Source organism: Callithrix jacchus, chromosome 6, assembly GCF_049354715.1.
Source record: "Callithrix jacchus isolate 240 chromosome 6, calJac240_pri, whole genome shotgun sequence".
NCBI lineage: Eukaryota > Metazoa > Chordata > Mammalia > Primates > Cebidae > Callithrix > Callithrix jacchus.
Genome location: NC_133507.1, coordinates 26,886,423 through 26,910,856, shown reverse-complemented (window position 1 = coordinate 26,910,856; position 24,434 = coordinate 26,886,423). Strand labels below are relative to the sequence as shown.

Genomic DNA, 24,434 nt, shown 5'->3' with positions numbered 1-24,434 from the left:
TAAAGGACCACGGCTCCACGGTGAAATTGGAAACCTCTGTTTTTCAGGAAGTCTAGGTCATTCAGATTCAATGCTCAGACCGAATAGTTAACCATTGTACATCAATTACTTGCTGAATCACCCAGAGGAGCCTAATGTCCAGCTTACTTGTTAACAGAGCCCTGTTTAAATTTCCAAAGGAAAACGGAGCATAGAGAACCGCCAGTGCTGAATATTTGTTTGCTCCTTCACTTTACATTTTTTCATGGTTACAGTGAAATCTGGGTAGTTACTTTGGGGGAAAATGCAAAGGAGCCTGTGTTCAGAATATATCCACAAAAAGTGAGTTTCCAGATGTTGCGTGTGACTCTACTTGCTAAATTCTCTGTTATTATGATTGATGATCAGATGAGAATTCTTACCTAATGTCAGACTGTTTTTAAAGATTGTCATGGACATAACTAAACCCCGTGCAGTGATGATTATATGGACAGCAAAGATCTATGATGCCAGAACAAGGTTTTTGTGTGCTGATCTAACTTAAATAATTTGATCTATTCCTGTTGTCATAAACAGCTCAAGGGTATTTCAATTTCTGCGGTATTGATTGTTGCCGTGATGTTTGGCTATCACTGTTGTCCTTATAACTTGTGACTTTATACTATTGTAATTTTCATATAGATATTAGGAAACGATGTGTCACATGCTAATCACTATGAAGCATAGTTTATAGTATACAGCTAGACTGGATAAAATAAGTACCTTAAAAAATGAACATGCCATTGTAGAGGCCAAGGGAAAACTTCTTTGTGTGCTGAAGGTTTGCTGAAAAATCACTTGATAAAAAGCAGATTAATGGGAGAAATGGCATATAAATTTATCTGTGTGCACAGTGGAGAAATGTCAGAATAACTACCCAATATCTCAATGGGTGCCTGCGTCTTCTTATATGCCCCGCTTCTTAGGGGAAAGGGAAACGGGAACATGTGGGTGGTTTTAGAGGGATGGTAAATGATTTTTAGGGGAATGTAATGGACTTGGAGAACACACTGAGATAAAGTCTGTTGGACCCTCAGGGCAGACAGTGTTTGTGACAAAAGTCTGTGTAGGTGAACTGACAGACTGCACGCTTTCTTCCTGCAATAGGAGTTCCGTTAATGAAAACCTACAGAAGGGAACAGAAGTAATTCTTTACTTCTTTGGTGTCCAATCTTTTGGCTTCCCTGGGCCACATTGGAAGAAGAATTGTCTTGGGCCACACATAAAATAGCGATAGCCGATGAGCCAAAAAAAAAAAAAAAAAAAAAAGAAATCACAAAAAATCTCACAGTGTTTTAAGAAAGTTTACAAATTTGTGTTGGGCCGCATCATCCAAAGCCATCCTGGGCCGAGGGTTGGACGCTGGAGCTTAATCTGGACTTAAGGCGGATAAGGGGACTTCAGAGAACAACTTCCTGCTGTGCTTTGGGAGGGTCAGAGTTTTGGTGGGGAGGGGCAGAGAGGCCTCCCGAGGCTTCTGCAGCTCAGCCTCTCAAAGTACTGTATTTGGGGATATCCATTTTTTAAACCTTAACACCGTCATATGTTTAATTAGAATAAATTAGTTTTTCCTACTGAAAACTCCAAGATAACCCTAAAAAGGTTAAGAAGGTATTAAACTAGAAATATAAATGGTTTCCAATTCCTGCTTCCATTCCTGAAGCTCAGGGGGAGCTTGCAGTGCAAGGATTCCAGCTGCCTCTGGCTGCACCCAGTGGGCAGTCCTTCCGCACCCGGGCCCCAGGCACTTCAGTGCAGCTCTTCATGCTCCGTCACTCGCTTCTGTTTATCCAGGTCCAAGCCACAGAGTCCTCTGTGGTCCCTTTCTCTCCATCTGAATATCTGGTCAGCCACACGTTTCTATTATGATTTCCTCCGTCTTCCTTCCCCTTCTTTCCTTATTTTAGCCTCTCGATAGCTTGTCCCCGAATTGCTGCACTGGCCTGTTCTCCCCACCTCACATTCTTCTCCATTTTGTTTTTCGTTTTGTTTTATTTTTTGAGACAGGGTCTTGTTCTGTCGCCCAGGCTGGACTGCAGTGGCATGATCTCAGCTCACTGCAGCCTCTGCCTCCTGGGTTCAAGTGATTCTCATGCCTCAGCCTCCCAAGTAGCTGGGATTGCAGATGTGTGCCACCACACCCAGATAACCTGTATTTTTAGTAGAGACAGGGTTTCACTATGTTGGCCAGGCTGGTCTCAAACTCCTGAGTCAAGCAGTCCTCCTGCCTCGGCCTCCTAAAGTGCTGGGATTACAGGCGTGAATCCTCCATATGTTTTGTGAGTTAAGCCTAAATGCTCCAGTACAGGAGGCAGGCTTACTCTGCATGATCAGCTTCACTCACTCCTTCCTCTCAGCCACCTGGACTAGTGCAGCCTGGCGGGAAATAGGTGTTCATTGAGTATTTGTTGAGTAAATAAACAAGTAAGTTGGTAGTAACAGAGTTCACAAACTTTAGAGTAAGAATTACTGAGAGGCCTTGTTAAAATAGATGCCAGACCCCCATCCTCAAAGACTCCGATAGAATAGGTCTGGAGCGGGCCCAGATGCAGTCATCTTAAACCCGCAGGCTGCTGGGGAGGGTGGGTTGTCCGTATTTTAGGAACCCGAGGACATATAATTCCTGAGGGAGGCAGTTGGAGTCCCCACATAGTGACCATGCTTGTACAGTATTACCTGCTCTTTGGAAGCTTCTGTGATTCTCTTTTGCTGGAGCAGTAATAGTTTATATTATACCAAGGATTTCCACATTGTTTTTAGCAGTAAATGTATACTTGATAAATATATGTATATATTATAAATATAAATATATAGATTTTTAAAAAAGCTATTGGGGCCCAGTGTGGTGGCTCACGCCTGTAATCCCAGCACTTTGGGAGGCTGAGGTGGGTGGATCACTTGAGGTCAGGAGTTTGAGACCAGCCTGGCCAACACGGTGAAACCCCGTGTTGACCCAAAATACAAAAATCAGCAGGGTATGGTGGTTCACGCCTGTGGTCCCAGCTGCTTGGGAGGCTGAGGCATGAGACTCACTTGAACCCAGGAGGCAGAGGTTGCCATGAGCTGGGACTGCAGCACCGCACTCCAGCCTGGGCAACAGAGTGAGACTCTGTCTCAAAAAAGAAAAACATGATAATGAAATGAAGTTAAAAAGCGATTGGTAGCTGTTGGCCTCCGGGTTATAGTTGCATACTCCTCAAAGACTCGCACATCTGGATCACCATTTTCTTTACCCCCAACCTTCTGCTTTCATCCTGCATAATGTGAATATCCTGGGCTGTGATCAGCCTGTTCTGCAGCCCCGCCTCACTTCCCCAGCCTCTCCCTCATTGTTCTCCTCCTCCACTCTGCACCACTCACAGCAGCCCACACCCGTGGCCACACCTCTCACCTCCTGATCACCTGGAATGCTCTACCTCCAGGATTTTGAATTCTGAAATACTCCTTTTGGACTCACCTCATATCCCGCTGGATCGGCGTGTTTAACAAACATAGTAAGTGTCTACTGTGGGCCAGGCTTTCTTCCAGAAGAAAAGAAACAAAAGCCCTGCTCCTGTGAAGCTTTGTTTCACAAGTGCCCATGGAACACAGTAATCATAATGATTATGTAAATGACAGTTTATTATTCAAATATGATAACTGCTAGAGGAAAACAGAACAGGGCGAGGGGATGGGAGTGCTGGAAGATGGATGTGTCGGTTGCAGTTTTTAAAGGGTGATTAGCGTATGCTTCATTCAGAGAGTGACACGTGGCCCAAAGCTCTGTACAGGAACGGGCTGAGGGACCAGGGTCCTAAGATGGGGTATGGTTGGCAGATGCAGAGATCATCAAGGAAGCCAGCGGGGGGCTAGAGCAGGGCGAGTAAGGGGTAGGAGGAGGAGTAGGAGATGAGGACTGAGTAACAGGGGAGGGGTGAGGGCATCGGTCAAACGGCCTTGCAGACCATTGCGGGGACTTTGGCTTTGTTGGCAGGACTGGGAGCCACTGGAGAGCTTTCAGTAGAGATGTGACACGATTTGACTTAGGTTTCAGAAGGGTTACCCTGTGTTAATGACAAATTGGAGGGGCTGATAAGTCAAGGGAGGAAGGTAAGAGACCAGTTAGGATTCAAATGCAGTATTTTAGATGAGAGATGCTGGTGGCTTGGACCAGAGTGTTGGCAGCAGAGGTGGTGAGATGTTGGATGTATTTTAAAGGCAGAATCAACAACAGTATTTGCTGATGCAGAGTGGGGAAGGGGAGTATCCAGGATAACTCTAAGGATTTTGGCTTGAGCAACAGGAAAACTAGAAACTGAAATGGATTTTTTTTTCTTTTATTTTCATTAACTGAAACTTACTTTTCTTTTTGTGGAAATGGGGTCTCACTCTGTTGTCCAGGCTGGAACTCCTGGGCTCAAGCAGTCTTCCTGCCTCTGCCTCTGCCTCCCTAAGTGCTGGGGTTACAGGCATGAGCCGCCGTGCCCGGCAGAGTTGCTGTCGATTGAGATGGGGAGGGCTGTGAGTGGCTTAGGATTCTGGGGCAGGACATAGACAAGGAGTGTGGTTGAGCTTGAGGTGCTCAGCAGACCTTTAAGTGGAGATGCAGAGTAAGCAAAAGAATGTAAGTCTAGAGTTCAGGAGTGAGGGCTGGCTAGACATAAATTTTTGGGAATTCTCCCTTCAAAGAAGGAAAGGCAAGTAAGCCAAAAACAAACCTGAAAGAATTGGCAGTTTTTCCTGGGATAGACCTACCTCTGCTTCTGTGCCAGTCACTCTGTAGGAGCTCTGCTCATCTGGCTCCGTGGCATCTTTGATCAGCATTGCCACCATGCCTTTCAAAGAAGCCAGTGTTGAGGATCAGATGCGCACATGAATCACTGAGTGACAGGTTTCTCTAGGAGAGAGCATCCTGACATCAGGTTGGGGCTGTGGCTCTTTGGTTACTTTCTGTGTCTGGAGAGTGATCGCTGATTTCCCCCGAGGTTTCTTCCCAGCACCCAGAAGAGCAGCAGGATAGCGCCATGCTTGCTGTAGCACCCCCAGGCAGTGTGAGATTTCCCCAGGGAGGTTCTGTGCACTGCAGTTTTGCCAGAGGTCTTGTCATTACTGCACACTTCCTCACTTCCACTAGATTATTTTTTAAAAAAACCTCCTACTGACTTGATGTGGACTAGTATTTCTTGATTTGTAAAATGTGAGAAAATCATAATTACTTTGGCAGGATTAAGTGTGGTGAGGATTACAGTTTTAATTTGCATAATGCCTCCTGCCTGTCTGTTTCCCTGTATTTCCTCTCTGAACTGAAAATGGGACCAGCTTTTGGGGACTTTTACAGGCATTGGATCTTCTGAAACCTGTTCTTGTATTATTTCTGAGTTATCCTCTTAGTGACATTTGCTAAAGAACTGCGAGGCTAACTAATTAACGCGGCAAACAATTGGAGTCTGTATTTCCTAGGACTTGTCCCTTCGTTTGCAGCTCTTTTCTAAAAAGTTCTAGGTAGAATGAAAGACTGCTTCCTGCCTGTATATTTTTGGAGGAAGAAAATGCCATGGCTTTGATCTTTACCTGCTTCTCTGCAGCCGTCAGACAGTGGTATCCATTAGCCCTCCTGCACCCATTCACACGTCTCCCTTGCCAGCAAAACAGACTTCCCGTTCTCTATCTCCCATAGTTCTGATTATTCCTTTGTTTCAGTCCTTATCTTCTGGTCCTTTGGTTATGGATGACTATGCCTGACTCCTCCGTTGGAATGTGATCTCCTTGAGGACAGAGGTAGTATCTAATTCTTTAGACTCACCCCGAGCCCAGTACGATAGTTCTTGTACCAAAGGACTGGGGGTAGAATCACTGTAAGAGGTGGGATTTGTATGGAGAGCTCTTTCTTTTCAGGTTCAGGATGTGGGGCCTTCATCTCCTTTGATTCTTGGAATGGAGGCATCAGTCAGGTGGCTGGTGCAGCCCCAGCTTCCTGCTGAGGTTCCTCTCTAGGCATGGGTGTGAATGTGTAGCCCATCCAAGGAGGGGTAGAAGGAGCCATCTGGGCCCAGGAAACTGAGGTCCCAGCCTCAGCCTGCCATTGATCCTTCAATTGCCTGGCCTTCTGTATAGAAGTCAAAGCTTATTTTCTGCAGAGCAGCCTCCTGTCTGTGGGTAGGGGCCCAGAAGAGTGATAGGAGTGCTGAGAGGAGAGGGGATGTTTGTTCTTGTCCTGTGTGGGGAGGAGTGTGTCCAGCTGTCAGTGCAGTACAGCCTTCCACGTGTGGATTGACAGCCTCTCATTCTAGTATGTTTTTTACAATACTTGGACAAAGTGACTGTGGTTGTTACTGTTGAAGGATTTGCCTATACTTCAAATGTCACTTAATAACGAGAAGAATGTAGAATTTAAACAGCTTTTTCTAACTCTCTAGTTTTACTGACTGCCTGTCTATTGGCTTCATCTCAGATCCATGAGACCTGTGCATTGCTGTCTTTTTGATACTTTGCCATGTTGTTTATTAAAAACAAAACTTTCTAATGGAAAAAATTCAAATTATGTACAGTATCCAGAAACTATTAAGATAAATTCCATGGCGCTGTCATCACCGGAGCAACTGTTAACATTGCACCATTCTGTAGCATCTACAGTTCCACTCACACTCTGCCATCCACAGTCTATTATTACTACTTTGTAAATCTCTTTTAAGGAACTATGTGCATGCATTGAAATGCACAAATCATAGCTCTCTGACTTCGCCGCAGTGTCTTCTTGCCACCCACAGCAGCTCTCAGGCAGTGAGGAGCCAGCTGCAGAGCCACGCTCTCCTTGGCATGCCGTGGTGACGGTGTCCTGCCGTTTTTGGAGTGTGGATTGCACCATGAGAGTAGAGTTAAGGGAGGCTGTGGAGAAATTTAATACCAAATACTTACCAAAGGAAAGCCACTGAGGTCTTGTTCATTTTTTTTTTTCAAAATCAGTCTTAGAAAGGAAAACAGAAAGATAGGGAACTCCAGGAGTGTGTCCCATTTATCCAGAATTAGTGGTTTGCTTAAATAGGGCACTGGTCTGGAGCTGGGAGAACAGTGGCTTTTATTAACATTGAGATACACAGCTGTGTGGCCTGGATGATGGTCTTATATTATCTTTGGGTCTCATTGTCTACACACACACACACACACACACACACACACTTTTTTTTTACTTTTTATTTTTTATTTTTCTTTTTAGAGACATGCTCTTGCTGTGTCACCCAGGCTGCAGTGCAGTGGCACAATTATGGGTCATCACACTCCTGACCTGGCAGGCTCAGGTGCTCCTCCCATCTCAGCCTCCTGAGTAGCTGGGGCTACAAGTACGGGCCACCACACCTGGCTAATTTTAAAAAATTTTTGGTAGAGAAGAGATGTTGCCATTTTGTCTAGGCTGGTCTTGAACTTCTGGACTCAAGCGATCTGCCCACCTCAACCTCCCAAAGTGCTAGGATTATAGGCATGAGGGAGGCATCACACCCATCCTGTCTCCATTTATAAAGTAGAAAGTTTGCATAAGGTTGTAGTTCTGGTGGAACCAGTGTTCCTTGAACATTTTGTTTTATGCTAAGCACATTTCACATATTGTGTAATTTTAATCATCTCGCATCTGTGAGGCATGAACTGTTGTCTCCATTTCGCAGATCCAGAAACTCAGGACCACGGTAGATGAATGATTTGTCCCAGGTCACACCAAGTTAAAAGGTGAGCCAGGATTTGAGCCCAGGCAGCTTGACCCTGGATCCCATGCTCTAAAATAAGAAAATGTTCACTACATGCATAGTCTTCTAAGGTGGCAGGGCGTGGACATCTAGAAAACGCTCCAGGCCTACACTAGGGGTACAGAAAGACAACACCAGAACTTACATTTTGGCTTAATATTTGTGATTTGTGTGTGTGTGTGTGTTTGTGTTTTCAATTCCTGTAGATTTTGTAGTGTTTTAAAATACACATACACACACACAAATTGAGAGCACATGCTCTGATTTTTATTAAAAAGGATGTAAAAGTTTAGACACCAGTGTTCTCGATTCATATTGTTACTTAATATATTTTTGAATTTCTTTCCTCAGAAATATAGTATCAAGAACATGACAATAAATTAAAATGTTTAGAAATTGCAGTCTTTCCACAAATCGAGTGCCTGGTATATGTCAGGTGTTGGGCTAAGTGCTATGTATAATCTTCTGCAGTAAACAAAATACTCAGTTTGCATTTTATTACTTTGTATATCCCTAGAGAGATTGTTTTCTCCCATGGAATTCTATATTGTCTGACCATTTTCTGACGAGAGAAAATTTCTCCTGAATCTTTGGAAATCAATTGAAAGAAAGGAAAGAATTGCAGTGGCCATTCGGATTCCTCTGACCATTTGGATTGGGTAGTTCTGACTCTTTTACCACTTTTTATTGTGGATTCTGATAAGAGGAAGATTAGTAAACAGCTGGATAACTGTAGGTGGGGCTGGGTTAAGAGCAAGGTCAGTAGAGCCAGATCACCTGGGTTCGAATCCTGCCTGCATGGTTTAATCCCTGTGTCTCAGTTTCCTCTTCTGTAAAGTGGGGAAATGATAATTGTGAATATAGTAGGATTGTTATTCATAGTAAATGAGTGTTTGCAAAGTGCTTACATGTAAATCGGATAGAATACATTTTTACAAAACTGAAAGAAATGAGGGAAAGATATGAATGAATTTATAGTAGTAGAGAGCTTTCAAAGATTTGAAGAATAGCAACCCACCTATTTCTAAGTGGGTTTGTGATCTTCGAAGCAGTTTCACATAGACTCTCTTGGCTCCTAAGAGCGGTTCTATGCAGCCTACATGTGTGTTAACTAGTGAGTGCAAGGTTTTGACATATTTCTTTTGACTTTTGCATGTTTTCAGTTGCCCGGATTAGCTTGCTGCCCTTAGTAGTCACTTTCATCATTTGCTTTGCAATGCTTTTGTCAGGCTAAATAAAGCCATGTATCCAAATGGTCTAGCAATGTAGCCTTTCCCTATTTGACCTTAAGAAAAAATGGAGAGCAATTGAATTTTAATTCTTACAGTCTGCTTATGGACATCACTGTAATTGTTTTTTGAGCCATAATAACCTGTATTAAATAATCTGGAGCAACATTTTATTCCTGATGATTTAAACAAGGACCAGTTTTTCCCACTGACTTGCATCATTTTAGACAGGGAGTCAGAATCTTCTGATGTGTTTATGGGGTCTCTCCAACGTGCCTAACTCTAAAAGGTAAGTAAAGAAGGGGGTTCTTATCTTCCAAGAGCTTGGAGTATCATTGCAGGTTGCTTTCTGGAGATGTGTAAGCTCCAGGGATAAAGGCTGTTGATTGTAACTAGCTGCTCAGAAGCCTGGTCAAGGCTCTTTGACCTAGTCCCAGACTGGGCTCCGACATGCTTCTGTCTCAAGACTGCAGGGACAGCCACGTAAGACAAGTCCTGTGACCTTGTGTGAAACGTTCCTGCTTCATGGATTCTTGCCAGTCTGTAGGTCCGCCACAATTTCTACAAAGTAAGAAGGTCCCTTTCACCTGAAAATGAGAGGGCCCTGGCAATAGAAGAGCTATAACCATGTCCAGAGCCTCTGTAAGTTTCTTGGTAGATTGTATCTCTAGTGTAAGATACCATTAATAGGCCGGGCGTAGTGGCTCACGCCTGTAATCCAAGCACTTTGGAGGCCAAGGCAGGCGGATCACCTGAGGTCGGGAGTTCAAGACCAGCCTGACCAACATGGTCTTTAAAAAAAAAAACCCATCTTTAAAAAAAAAAAAAGATGCCATTAATAAAGAAAATCATCTTAAATCTCTCCTGTCTTATTTAACTCCACTGAAGTTTAGACTTCTTGAATTATAGCCAGATAGATGAAGGAGTATGGTCTCTGCTTACTTATATTATGTCCTATAAAGTCCATTATATTTAAGTCCATTATATTTATGAGTGGATTGTACGGTTTTAGCTCCTCTATTGCTAGGAAAACCATTACAGTATACAGTCAGATGATCCTCGGAAGGGACAGTAGATTTGAGGTGATCCAGTGGATCCTTCATGCCAGTGCATGGTGCAGGAAGACATTTTTACTTATCCACAGAAAAACAGGAAAAACGAAAACAACAGATCCTTGAAGCCAAATCTATTTAGCAGCTCCAGTATTCTGACGTTTTTGCCTCTTCTGCTTTTTGTTCTTCAAATAGTCTTTAAAAGTATTTTATTTGGCAACCCAGATCACTTCCCTATTTTTACTGGAGGAGGACGGGTGGGACAGTTTGCAAGTGTATGAAAACTAGAAGTATAGGATTTACTCATTTAGTGTAACTCATACTTGATTCAAGATGTTTAAAATTTTTTTTTTTAAATATGCTAATGTCAAGTGCAAAATTTGACTCTAATCTTAGGTTATTGATACAGTTTAATGGCCTGTTAGCAATTTATGTTTGTTTAGCTTTTGTGTTTGTTTGAACGATGTAATAAATAAGCCTCATTTCTAGGGAAATAATAATTTACCTCTAACCCTATGGTCCCTGTCTTGCTTCCCACCCCCCGCCCCCACAAACACCCTTGAATACCCAGGCGGCTGGCCACCGAACTCTGAATTTATCTCGGCCAGGAATTCTATTAATATTATTAATAGTCATCCAGTCTCAATAAATATTATTTGAATGCATAACTGAATTAATATTTGAATACCAACAGTCGAATCCTTCTAAGAAGAGCAGTGTTTTCGCCTAAGTTCCATTCTGTCTTTTAATTTTCTCCTCAGTCCTAATTCTCGGTTGTCATTCCACTTCACACCCTGTCAGATGTTTGGAAACTGCTGGTTAGTAAGCTCCATGAGGGCAGAGGTGGCGTCTGGGTGGCATTTGAATTCCCTGCAGAACCTAACATGAAGTGGAGCCTCAGCAAATCCTGGCTGAGGTAGATTAAATTCTTCTCCTAATCATCTTTTGCAGCGTGAGCATTCCCAGTTCTCTTGACCATTCTTTGTCTGAGGTGTTCCCGGATTCTTCACCATCCCTGTCCTTCTCTGCGAGGACATCCCTGTTGAGCAGAATTTCTGAGACAGGCCTACGGTTCAGGTGAGGTCTGACAAGGGACAGTGTATTGGATCCGTTCCCCCATGGCCTCATCTCACCGGGTAATGAGGGCTAAAGATGAACGAGCAGCCTGCTATTGTCATAAAAGCATTTCTAAAAATACTGCTTTGAGCAGGATGATAGACTTGTTACGGGGAAGGTTCCATTCATTGAAAGCTTACTTAAAAATGGTTTCCTAGTTATATTTTTATTTTTATTAACAGTTTTTAAAATTACATCTATTTCTAGGTTTTCACACAAGTGCTTTACATGTCCTTGTTTTCCTTTAAAATTGAACGTACACTCTATCAGCCAGAGGCCAGTGAGCATTTAATAGGAGAAAAAAAAGAAAATCAGAGCTTTGGTATAGCTAATACTTTTCATCTTTGCCCCATCCATATTGTTTGAATCTCGCACTTATTAATTTAGCACTTTTATTTTTTCTATTTTTCCATTCATTTTATAAAATTACAGCAAAATTTTTTTTTGAGATAAACTCAATTTGTTGTGCAGTTTGGAGTACAGTGGTGTGATCTTGGCTCACTGCAACCTCTGCTTCTCAGGTTCGAGTGATTCTCATGAGTAGGGATTATAGGTGCGTACCACCATGCCTGGCTAATCTGTGTATCTTTAGTATTTTCATCACGTTAGCCAGCCAGGCTGGTCTCAAACTCCTGACCTCAAGTGATCCACCCGCCTCGACCTCCCCAAGTGCTGGGATTACAGATGTGAGCCATTGTGCCTAGCTACAAAATACATTTTAACAGTGGTTTTAAAATCTTTATTTTCAAAAATTGGAACCATTTTTCTTCAGAATTTGAATTAGGATTGAATCAGAGTAGGAAGCTCAACCTTCTCCCCTGGACTAGGTTCCTGAGAAGCTTAAGATGTTCTGAAGCAGAATTTGAAAATGGTTGCAATAAAATATTCACATAATTTCACGAGTACTGGAGTCCTGCTAAGGATGTTGCAGCTGGCCTAACTGAACTGCTAGCTGGCAGCCCCATTATCATGGAATACAGAGGTCTGCCTGGGGAGTCTCTGTGAACCTATTCCAGTTCAGGCAAAGTGCCTGATTCTTTGAATGAATGAATAAATAAATAAATAAAACAGACGCCCGCTTGAGTTGTCAGGAAGGTGATTTAGATTAGGGCCATAGGATTGTTTGAGATTTGAATGTTGCTTGTGTAAGCTTTTATAACAGCCCCATCAAAGTCCTGCCTCATTTCAAGCTTTTGATCAATTATAAGATCCGCCTTCAAAAATTTTTCCCACACGTAAACTATTTTCAAATCAGGTCTCCAGCTTGAAGTTTATTATTTTTTTAACTGACTTTGAAGATTTTAAAATATCTGTATTAATTTATATATATTATATGTATTTATCTATAGTCTTATAATTTTATTTTATTTTTTAATTTTTACTTTTGAGACTGAGTCACACACTGTTGCCCAGGCTGGAACACAATAGCACAATCTCGGTTCACTGCAACCTCTGATTCCCGAGTTCAAGTGACTCTCCTTGGTCAGCCTCCCCAGTAGCTGGGATTACAAGTGTGTGCCACCATGCCCAGCTAATTTTTGTGTATTTAGTAGAGATGATGTTTCACTGAGTTAGCCAGGTTGGTCTTGAACTTCTGACCTCAAGTGATCCCACCTCGGCTTCCAAAAGTGCTGGGATTACAGGCGTAAGCCACCACACCCAACTACTTCTTGTAATTTTAAACCCCATGCTTTGCCCATGAATATCTCCTTGCCACTGATCTTATTAATATTCAGTCTTGATTTTTAGATCAGATTCTTAAATGTAATTACTGCAAATTAGCATCGTCTTTCTGGTGACTCGGAGAACTGCAGCATCATTCCAATAGAGTGGCATCATTTTGCTACAGCTGAAGAGACAGGGTTGATTGATGAAGGGCAGAGTAAGGTGGAGGAGAGGTATAATAACTTTGTGTCACTTTGTGACTCATTCTGAATAATGCCTGCATTTCATATCCCCATACAGTGATGACGGGCGACATGCAGGGTGGTAACTCCCCCGTCTGTTTTTTTAAAGAAGGAATGCCCTTGGGGTATTAATGGAGAATATACCTTGATAAGCACAGTAAGGTATGTCATTAGTTCTAAGATACACCAGCTCTCCAGTGAGAAGACTTAGTAATAAGTGACATGAGTAACATTTTAATGATAACATTTAATGTTTTACTTAAATGATGTATGCAGACAGTGTAACAAGTCAAACAGAAAAGATTATGCTGAAAAGCAAGAGCCACCCCTGTTCCTCTTGACTCCTAATACCCAGGAGCAATTTTAGACAGTTATTAGTTGACTTTCTGCTAAGAAGTGAGGATTTTTCATAGTTAACCAATCTTTCAGACTTCCTTTTACTATTTCCAGTGTTCGATAGTTACTTTTGGTTCTTCGTTGAGAGTGTGATTTTTAGGTAATGTACCTAAGCTTTATTTCTTCTTCTGTTCCCTTGCACACAGTCTCACGAAGTCTCCGCCTTTCCTCGCCCCCAGCTTCCACTTGCTGTCAGCCTAATTTTTACTGCTACAGTATCAAGGCTGCAAACATCTGCATTATTTCTGGTAGTCACAAGTGACTTTCCATTGCTTTCTATCATTTGAATTTATAAGTTTAAAAAATCAGCAAATATCATTACTATTGATATTGATATTATGCTAGAGTAACATTTTTACCTCTACACGTAGTTTCAGGGCTTCCAGCCCACTCAAAGATTATGTTTTGTAGATCTTTCTGATTTAGGGCAAATGTGTACTCCATCATGGCTTAAAAACTGCTGTATGTTTAATTTCATCTTTGAATCATGATTTCTTAATACTAGACTTTCCATTTCCTGGATTTTGTGATCACCTTTTCTTTTTCCTTTCTTTTGGAAACAGAGTCTTGCTCTATCGCTCAGGCTGGAGTGCAGTGGTCGGATCTCAGCTCACTGTAGCCTTTGCTTTCCAGGCTCCAGCAATCCTCCCACCTTAGCCTCCAGAGTAGCTGAGACTATAGGCGCACACCACCATGCCCAGCTAATTTTTTTGTATTTTTTGTAGAGGCAGGGTTTTGTCATGTTGGCCCGGCTGGTCCTGAAATCCTGGGCTTAAGAAATCCTCCCACCTTAGCCTCCCAAAGTGCTGAGATTACAGTCATAAGCTGCCGCAACCAGCCTCCTTTTCTTTTTCTTGTTTAGAAAAGGATCATGGGCTTTCGTCATTTGCTCAGATGTTTCCATCTCCTTTGTTACACCACCTTTTGCAAGCTGCCCTCCTTTGTCTTCTGGAAGCTTTCCCTTTCTCTCACTTTAATTTGCTGCTTCCCTGTCCAGGACTCAGGGATCACCTGAGGCCTTTCCCCTTTCTTCGTGAGCCCCCTGTTTTCTGGATTCTACATGTTCTTTCTTGGTTCTCTTTCTAGTTTTGCTGGAGGAAGTTCTTAATATCTTTAAAGGAATGGAAATGTAGGAGGTGAACTTTCTAGAAGCCATTTTGTGGATCCATGTCTGGATTGAAGGTCAGTAGACCTGGGAATGTACATGGCATTGTCCTGTAGCACCTTGAATGCAGAGCCTGGCGCTGGACTGGTTCTGGCTTCTTGAAGATGGCCTGATTTTCTTCTAAGGAAGCTTTTAGGATTTTTTTTTTTTAATCTTTATGTTCTGAGGTTTTAAAAAAATTGTTCCAAGGAAAGGTCTTTAAATGATTATTAATGGCTAGGCATGGTGGCTCATGCCTGTAATCCCAGCACTTTGGGAGGCTGAGTTCGTGACCAACCCAGCCAACATGGTGAAACCCCGTTTCTCCTAAAAATGCAAAATTAGCCAGGCATGGTAGCAGGTGCCTGCCATTTCACCTACTTGGGAGGCCGAGGCAGGAGAATCACTTGAACCCAGGAGGTAGAAGTTACAATGAGCCGAGATCACGCCACTGCACTCCAGCCTGGCGACAGAGTGAGACTCTGTCTCAAAAGAAGAAACATTATTATGAATTTATATTAAATACTTACTGGGGTCTCTTACCAACTGAAGACTTGGATCCTTTGGTCTCAGAGATTTTCTTTAATATTTCTTTTAAAATTTCTTTTCCTCCATTTTCATAGGTCTCTTTTTTTATGACTTCTGTTACACTGGTTTCTGGATTTTCCTTGTTTCTCATATTCTTCAATCTTTTGTCTACTTGGATATTCTGAGAGGTCTCTTCAACTTTATTTTTGGGACTCTGAGTTAAATTTTATATTTACCCATCATTTTTTATCTTTTTTTTTAAACTCTTGACTTTACTTCTTCATAGCATCCTGCTCTTAAGGATGTATTTTCATAAATCCAAGAGGATACTTATTTTTTTAAAGCCCTGTATGTTGGACCCTTATCTTTCTGTATCCTCTGAGAAAAATACTCTGGTCTTTCATGCTGCTAGCTTTCCTTATATGTTGGTAGGTTAGCTTGGTGATAAAGAGCTTGATCTCTGGCTCTGATTTGGGCTGAGTTTTGGCTTTTCCATTTTCTTGTTGTAAAGTACTTTAATAATGACGATATCCACCTGCCGTAGGTATTGAACATTAAATGATTTAGGACATGGAAAACTTTTAGAATTGTGCCAGGCAAATAGCACCTGTGCCATAAATGCTGTTGTCATTGTCATTACTTTTGTTCATCAGTTTACACTGAGGACGACTGGGTAACCAGACTGGGTTTCCTCTGTGCGGTATAAGCAGGCATTCCTTGCCAGGCCTCTCCCCTGAGAGATACGTAGGCTGGGGGCTTTCAGATAGATACAGGCAGCCAGTAGGGCACTGGGGGCCTCCTTCTTTGTTCTGGTAGGCTTTGTTTCTGGAAGGAAGAGGCCCCCCAGTGACAGAATAGGGATGACTTTCCTTGAGAGCACCAACTGAAAGTCTTAGCTCACCCTGGAGGGCTTTATACTCTGTGCTGGGGAAGGAAGTCTGATTTGTATAACTTCCTGTTCAGACTTCCTGTAATTTACCTAATTTTAGTTGCATGCTAATTTTGAGTTGGTTTCCATCTTCCTTGCAGCCCTGTTATGGCAGTCCTGGGCAGAGTTCACTCGGTGATATCCATCGATTTGTTTCCATGTACCTTCTGTCACTGAGAGGGGCACTGAAATGCCTTCCGATTTTTCCCTGTCTTCTGTTCTCTCTGCTGTTGCAGATTTATTTCTTTCTAATTTTATGCTGCTTTTTCAGTGGTGTTTGGATTGGTTGAGAAGTGAACAGATGGGCTCAGGTGATCATTTTGAACTAGAAGCCAAAGGAATCTTTTTTTTTTTATGTTTCCCTTTATTTTCTCTATGAGAAAGGAATCTTTTTTAAAGACCTGCTTTGTTGAGCTATGATTGGCATACGAAAAGCTGTAGATATTTCATATATACAAATTGATGTGTTTGAAGTTTACACCTATGAAACCATCAAACTGGCATCACTGTCATTGCCATGAATTTGTCCATCACTCCAGAAGTTTTCTCCTGCCCACACTTTTTTGTTTTTCCTTTTGTGGTAAGAGCACTTTACATAGATCTTCCCTGTTGGTGAATTTTCAAGTAAACAATGCAGTATTGTTAATCATAGACTCTGTCCTGTACAGTAGATCTCCAGATATTTATTTTGCATAACCGAAACTTGGTACCCTTTGACCAACACCTCCCCATTACTGTCTCACCTAAACCCTGGCAACCAGCATGCTACTCTCTGCCTCAGTGGGGTTGCCTATTTAGATGCCACATGTGAGTGAGATCATGTTGCACTTTGCTTTCTGTGTCTGGCTTATTTCATGTAGCATAAAATTCTGCAGGATTTTCATCTCTCTAAGGGCTGAGTAGTACAGTCAGCTTCTGCATCTACAGATTCAACCAAACTTGGATGAAAAATAACAGTATTTAAGCAATGCACAACTCGGGGATACGGCGGACCAACTGTTGACATCCTTAGGTTCTGCGGTGCTGACTGTGGGACTTGAGCATCTGAGGATTGTCATCCTGGAACCAGTCCCCTGAGGATACTGAGGGGTGGCTATATTCCATTGTTTGTATATATTACATTTGTCTGAATGACACAAAGGAATATTTTTAATTATGGTTTTACAAGCCTGTATTTTCCATTGTGAGCTGCCAAGACTGTTACGTGTCAGGGCATCCCGTCCCATGACCCAGGGGATCACTGCTGACTTCTCAGTCTATGTGAACGGTACTCCCTAGAGTTGCTGGTAATGCGGCCTGCACAGTTGCAGGTGAACTTCTCCACAGGTGAGACTGTCCTGTTGTTTTAATAATGTTGACAGCCTGATTAGTTTCACTGGGTGTTCCATAGTGAAAGAACTGACCAGCTCACGTTGTTAGGGCCTGTGCTCATGAGCTCTTGTTGAATTACCATAGTTTAAGGGGAACTTTACCATGGATTGTATTAGGGATTCCGAAACTCCGTCTTATCAGTGTTCCACAGTTTATCAGACTCAGCTAGTACACATTAAGTGACTCTTAATAGATAGTTTATTAATTTACAATGAGAAATATTAGGTCAAGGGGACATTTGCATTGTTATAGTCACATTGTCTCTGTACAAGCATAAAGAAAGCCACATTGCCACAGGTTTCCTGGGGCACACGGAATCAGTGCAGGAAGAGAGGCCGCTGCTCTGCATGGCCAATGGCCTCAGTTCTTTCTAATCCGACCACCCCCAGTGGCATCATCCTCCTGCAGCTGAGGTGAACCAGATACTTCCATCTGCCTGTCACTATGGTCCGCCTCCTGATGGCCTTTGACCAGAATGAACTTAAAATCATCTTCATTGGGAGGCTGAGGCAGGTGGACACGAGGTCAAGAGATCGAGACCTGGTCAACACGGTGAAACCCCGTCTCTACTAAAAATATAAAAAATTAGCTGGGCGTGGTGGCATGTGCCTGTAATCCCAGCTACTCAGGAGGCTGAGGCAGAGGTTGTGGTGAGCCGAGATCGCACCATTGCACTCCAGCCTGGGTAACAAGAGTGAAACTCTGCCTAAAAAAAAAAAAAAAATCATCTTCAGGCCGGGCACAGTGGCTCACACCTGTAATTCCAGTACTTTGGGAGGCTAAGGTTGGCGGATCACTTGATCAGGAGTTCAAGACCATCCTGGCCAGCATGCTGAAACCCCATCTCTACTGAAAATACAAAAATTAGCTGGCCATGGTGGTGAACACCTGTTAATCCCAGCTATTTGGGAGGCTGAGGCAGGAGGGTTGCTTAAGTCCAGAACTTCAGGACCAGCCTGGGCATCATGGCAAAACCCCATCTCTATAAAAAAATGTTTTTAAATTAGCCAGATGTAGTGGGGCACACCTATAATCCCGAAAACTTGGGAGGCTAAGATGGGAGAATTACTTGAGCCCAAGAGGTTGAGGCTGCAGTGAGCTGTGATTATGACACTGTACTCCAGCCTGGGCAACAGAGTGAGACCCTGTCTCCTCCCACCACACCTACCCCTGGAAAAAGGAAAAAAACCTTATAGTATGTGATGAACTAGGCCTAAAATATCTTGTGTATTTCTTTTCCATCCTAAGCAGAAAATCAGCAGTGTAATAATTTATTAATGACTCAGGGTCGTCACTGTGGAAGTTGGGAATTACACAGTGCAGTGATTTTTGACTGATGATTGATTTATATCTCATCTAGAATGATGTATAAAATATTAAGGGGGATAAATTCCCGTAAGGAAAAAGCATAAATAAGGCTGAAAAAATAAAATGGAGGTACAAAGAGGTTTAGACATGCCTCCTGTAGTCAGCCGCTGCCTGGTCTCTGGTGTCTGTACTGGGTAGAGTTGCCCCCCAAGCTCCGTGGGTCTGTGAGGGTGATGGATGCTGTGCTGTTTTCTCCCCGTCCTCCTCTTTCTCCTTCTCCTCTTCCCTCCTCCATTTCCTCCTTCCATTCCGAGTTTTATCAAGGATGGAGTTTTCTGCTCCTGGCCCTTTCTTGGAACCTTTTTACTTGTGGTGGGTTTCAGTGGAGGAAAACAAGGTGACGTGCCTTTACTTTGACAATTCTTATTACAAATCCCATCAAAGGTCTTTTAAATCCTGCACCAAGTAGTACTTCTGTGTTATCTTCATTTCATAACCACTGTTGTTATGTTTTTATACCCTAGTGTCTTACAGAATGACCAGAGTCAAACAAAGAATTGCAGGGACGAGGCACAAAGACCCCAGGGGAGTGTGCCTAACCGACACGATTTCGTCTGTGGGAGTTTCAGTCACAGGTGTGAACGCCTCTTGGGCATCAGGGTCTAGTCTAACAGGAAACAAAAATGAATATAATATCACGAACCAAAACTTGCCCCGAACACTTAGTCCATAAATACAGAAGATTTTCTCTGCTATTTCTGAGTTAGCATACCCTTGGAATGGAGATTATCTGAAGTCTCTTCTTCCTCAGACATTCTCTGAGAGTGATGGGCTAGTGCAGACATGGGATAGTTACGAATTCCCGCTGTATGCCGTTATCTACAGGGTCTTTAAGCTCGAATTTCGCATTCTAGTTTAGTATTAGTATAGCTTTGATTATTTTGATGGTCAAGGTGACTCTCATTACATCACTTCTTAATACCTGGTGTCATTATTTTTATATTTTTATGTGTTTATTTGGATTAGTTATTTATATTTTTAGAGACAGGGTCTCACTCTGTTGCTCATGGTGGAGTTCAGTGGCATGATCCTAACTCATTGCAGCCTTGAACTTCGGGGCTCACGTGATCCTCCTGCTTCAGCTTCCTGAGTAGCTAGGACTGCAGCTGTGCGCCACCATGGCTAGCTGATTTTTATTTTTATAGCGATGTGGTCTTGCTCTGTTGCCCAGGCTGGGTTTGAACTCCCGACCTCAAGCGATCCTGCCGCGCTGGCATCCCAAAGCTCTGGGATTACAGGTGTGAACTACTGCACCCCACCGTTTTTTGTTTGTTTACATAGGCTGTTGTTGCTGTTTGGATTTCTCTTGACTCAGGAGTGGTTTAGAAAAGATTTTTCTGCATCTTCCCCTCCCACCCCAGTTTCAAGGATTTTCCCTTCTCTCCTGTTAATTGCTTCTTTTTCTGTTCTTAACCTTTGAATTGTGGTTAAGGAATGTGCCATAGCTTCCATTTACTTTGATTCTTCGGTCGGTCCCTTTTTAAATTTCATAAAATCTTTTTACATGTCTGTGGTTTTCCTCCGATTGCCTGTTCCTTCTGTGTGTCTGTAGCTGCCTGGTACTGGGAATTGAAATAAGTTCTGTCAGAGGTCATATATAGCTGTATTCAAATAGGTTATGACAGGGAGAAAGAAAGATTTAACTTAAAGTTCAAAAACAAAATACAGTTAACTTGTCTGAAAGTGTTGTAGGGGGTATGATGAATTCTTAAGGAGACCTGACCCTGATGTCTTTTCATGTCCTTGAACAGCTGAACTTTCAGTCTTTCCTTCTCCCACATGGTGAGAGATCTGAATCACTTCAGGACACTCAGTACTTTAGTACATTTAAGCAGAGACTGAGGGCAGTTCAGCCAGTGGAGAGGGCATGTTAGAGTATCTGGTTGCTGGAGAAATTTAAGGTGAGAAATTCGAACTATCTGGTTGTTTGGCAGGTGGAACGGCATGGCTCTGTGTGTGTCTGGTGAGGAATGTTCTGTGTGCCCTCTCCAGCCTTGCTATCCTAGAAGGTTTGCATAGTCCGGATTCTTTTGAGCCACTCTCAGCCCTTTGGCTAACAATCAGTGTCACAGCATAGCATTCTTTTCAAATTAGAATATAATCAGTCTCCAGAAATAAAGACAGTTTATTGAGTGAGCAAAAGGTGGGGAAGAAAGGGAACAGTGCAGTGAGGACTGTGGGCCAAAGCTGGATATTTGAGGAGCTGCACGCAGTGGGGTCTGTGAGTGTTCCCAAGGTTGAGGGGCCAGTGACCAGTCTGGTGACATGTGTGCTGTTCTTTGGCCCGACTGCTGCAGCACCATGAATTCTGAGGTTTTCTAGTAAGGTTCTGCTTCTTCATCATTTAAAAATGTGAGTGTGGCATTAGGGGAAGGGCTGGGGTGACGTCCATGACGGATTGTCAGGCCTCCACACCCCTGACACAGCATTGCTGCTGCCACTCCTCCCTGGGTGCAGCCATCATTGGTGGCTCCACGTAGACATGGCTCTGCGTGGAGGGGCTGAGCTCTAGAGGCAGGCATGGACCTGGGTTCACAGCCAGGCTCTGCTGCCTAAGAGCGTTGTGGTCTGGGGCAATTCACCTACCTGGCAGGAACCTTAGTTTCCTCATCTGTGTAATGGAGCCCATGATACCACCCTACAAATGGGTGGCAGGATTAGAAAAAGGGCATGTAAAGCACCATTATCACTTTATTATAGTTAATTCTGTTGTGTGCCAAGCGCCTTCTAATAATGAACAAGAGTGAGCCCCTGCTATTGAGGAGTGTGACTATATGAATAAATGCATGTACACTCACCCACGTACAAACTCACCAAAATGGTTTCTAGCATCTTCCTGGTGTTCAGGCGCCCTCTAAGAGCCAGGACTGCCATTCACACGCAGATGAGACCTCAGTCCTCCCTGGGAAAATCACCTTTGGTCTGACCTAATCAAGCATGCTTTATGACCTGCTAGGGCTGAGCTTTTAGGAGAAAGTGACAGTGACTAGCTAAGAAGGACCAGAGGAGGCAGATCCAGGCCTCATCCCTTCCCCTCACTTGATAGAGAGGAAATCTAAAGGCAGGTAAATCACCTCAAGGCCTATGGGCATTTTTATTGGGTATTAGACTTAGGACTAGTGACTTGTGGGCTCAAAGTCCTTGAGCTCCCTTTCTTTAGTACATCTAAGTCGATGAAACCACGTGAACCACTAGACTGTAGGGCCTTCTGATGTCTGAATAAATTGACACTTTTTAGAAGATAAATGGGCATCTCCTCCTCAGTAGTCAAATTAGTTATTAAAAGCACAGATTGGATGGATGGATGGATGGATGGATGGATGGATGGATGGATGGATGGATGGATGGATGGATTGTAGAGATGTGGTTTCACTATGTTGTCCAGGCTGATCTCAAACTTTTTTGCTCAAATAATCCTCCTGGCTCAGCCTCCCAAAGTGCTGGGATTACAGGAATGAGCCATCATGCCCAGCCTAAAGCACAGATTTTCTAAAGTGTATATCTTTCTCAAGAGTTGATGAGGCACATGAGTGCCAGCCATATGAAACGAACTGGCAAGACTTTAAAAGCAGCCATTCATATTTTAGACTAGAATTAGCATTTATCATCAGATTGTTAGACTATAAGCCCATGAGGGCAAAATTCAGGTCTTCCTTGTTTATTATTGTATCTTCAGCTTGTGGGTGCTTGGTAACCATTGGAGGAATAAATTCTTCCTTTCTCTATTTCTGGTTCCTGGGGGGCCTCACAGTGAGAACCTAGCCAGCATGTATGCGTGTAACAAGCAGGGCAGGAAAAAAATCTCAACTGAGGTATTTATTATGTAACACTCAATTCAGATATTTATTTTATTTACGTAAATTGTGCTTTGTGCCAAAGAACTAGTGGATATGAAATCTTAGTAAAATCTTAATATTTTCATAAATATTTTGTTCATATTGTTTCACATTTTTCAATCTAAGGAATTCTAATACGTTGTAGAAAAGGGTGAAAAACATGCTTTTTATGTTAAAAAATGCATACAAATGTCATGGAAAGCATTTGTTAATACTGTATAGAAGATTATATATCATTCTGATTGCTTTCAAGTTTTGGGTGAAAAAACCATTCTTGACTGCCTTTAAAATTATATAGTCCTTTTCCACATTTCTTTTCTTTGATGGGAACTAAAAAAGCATGGTAAGTTGTCAACAGGGAGTCAGATGTATTAGAAATAATAATGCAGGAACATTCTAAGGCCGAGGAAAGGAATTTGCATGTTTAATATATTCAAGTACCTAATAGCATCACAGGTAGAATTTTGGAGAGACAGGGCTGTTTGAGGTCCAGTGGGTTTAGAAAGAGGAGAGCACTCAGCCAGGGAAACAGATGTGGAATGAAGTGACTGCTGGAATTGTGTTAAAAGCTGGGAAAAGAGGCCGGCACAGTGGCTCATACCTGTAATCACAGCACTTTGGGAGTCCGAGGTGGGTGGATCATTTGAGGTCAGGAGTTCAAGATCAGCCTGGGAGCCAGCATGGTGAAACCCGGTCTCTACTAAAAAAATACAAAAAAATTAGCCAGGCCTGGTGTCACTTGCCTTTAATCCCAGCCCCTCAGGAGGCTGAGGGAGGAGAACTGCACGCATCCAGTTGCAGTGAGCCAAGATCACACCACTGCCCTCTAGCCTGGGCAACAGAGCAAGACTGCATCTCAAAAAAAAAAAAAAAAAAAAAAAAATCTGGGACAAGAAAGACTCAAAGTGAGCACCTAGGCATAGACATATGGTGATTACAGATAAGCCTCACCCAGAGAAATGGAGTAAATGTCATGCTCAGAACAACTCCCTTGAGCCTCTTCCTTTGTTTTAGCATTTTAACCCCAGTATCTGGGGACCACCGGTTGGGGTCTGGAGCTTCCCTGTCCTGCAGAGACCATGGAATCCACTTCTGGAGGCCAGGCTTCCTCCGCCCTCCCTGAGTTCCTGCTGGCTGGATGGAGAGGCGCCTTAGTTGTATGATACGTGCATCTAGATGTTGTCATAGTCTGAATTTTTCGCAATGACAAAACAGTTTTATTTCGGGATGAAAACGCAGCTCTGCTTCTGTAGCTGTTTGAGACATTGTTGGCATGCAGCTTACATGAGGTCTCTCCATTTCTGAAATGATTTAAATGAGGAGACACAGTATTGTATGTTCTGCCAAAGAAAAGTCATTAGCATGACAGGATAAATGTAAGACACCAAGGTTGAGAATGTGAATAAAACGTGGACCTAGCTTTGCGCAGTGGCAGTATCGTAGCCAATGAGGTTTATCCAAGGCGCGATTATTGCTAATTGAAACGTGGACTTGCAGGACAAAAAGCCTGTGACGTGCTTATTTCAGATGACACATAGTACAGACTTGTGTGGTCTGCAAAAGAAATGGAATCTGCTATTTACACTGCTGGGTCTCTAATTATTGCCTTTTACTCCAAAAACTGGGTTATAAGAATATTGTAATTGTTGATGGCAAAGTGAATAGGATGGCATGTGGCTAGCTGGGATTTTAAATTATTAATGTCCTGGTACTCGATGTGTTTAGTTGCCAGTAAAGGCTGCTTGTCGATGATAAATCAGGGTGTAGGATTTGCTTCCTTATGTTTGTACACTGCATAGTATTTTAATGAAAATATAATGTTGAAG

The 24,434-nt window shown here is 42.7% G+C and overlaps 1 protein-coding gene and 1 pseudogene across 1 annotated transcript in view; both read left to right on the top strand.

Moving 5' to 3' along the window:
• The window catches only part of ABHD17C (abhydrolase domain containing 17C, depalmitoylase), a 57,197-nt gene that overhangs the window by 10,662 nt on the left and 22,101 nt on the right, over nt 1-24,434 (top strand). The gene's annotated exons all lie outside the window — the stretch shown is intronic.
• LOC118154843 (U4 spliceosomal RNA) lies at nt 24,026-24,158 on the top strand (annotated as a pseudogene).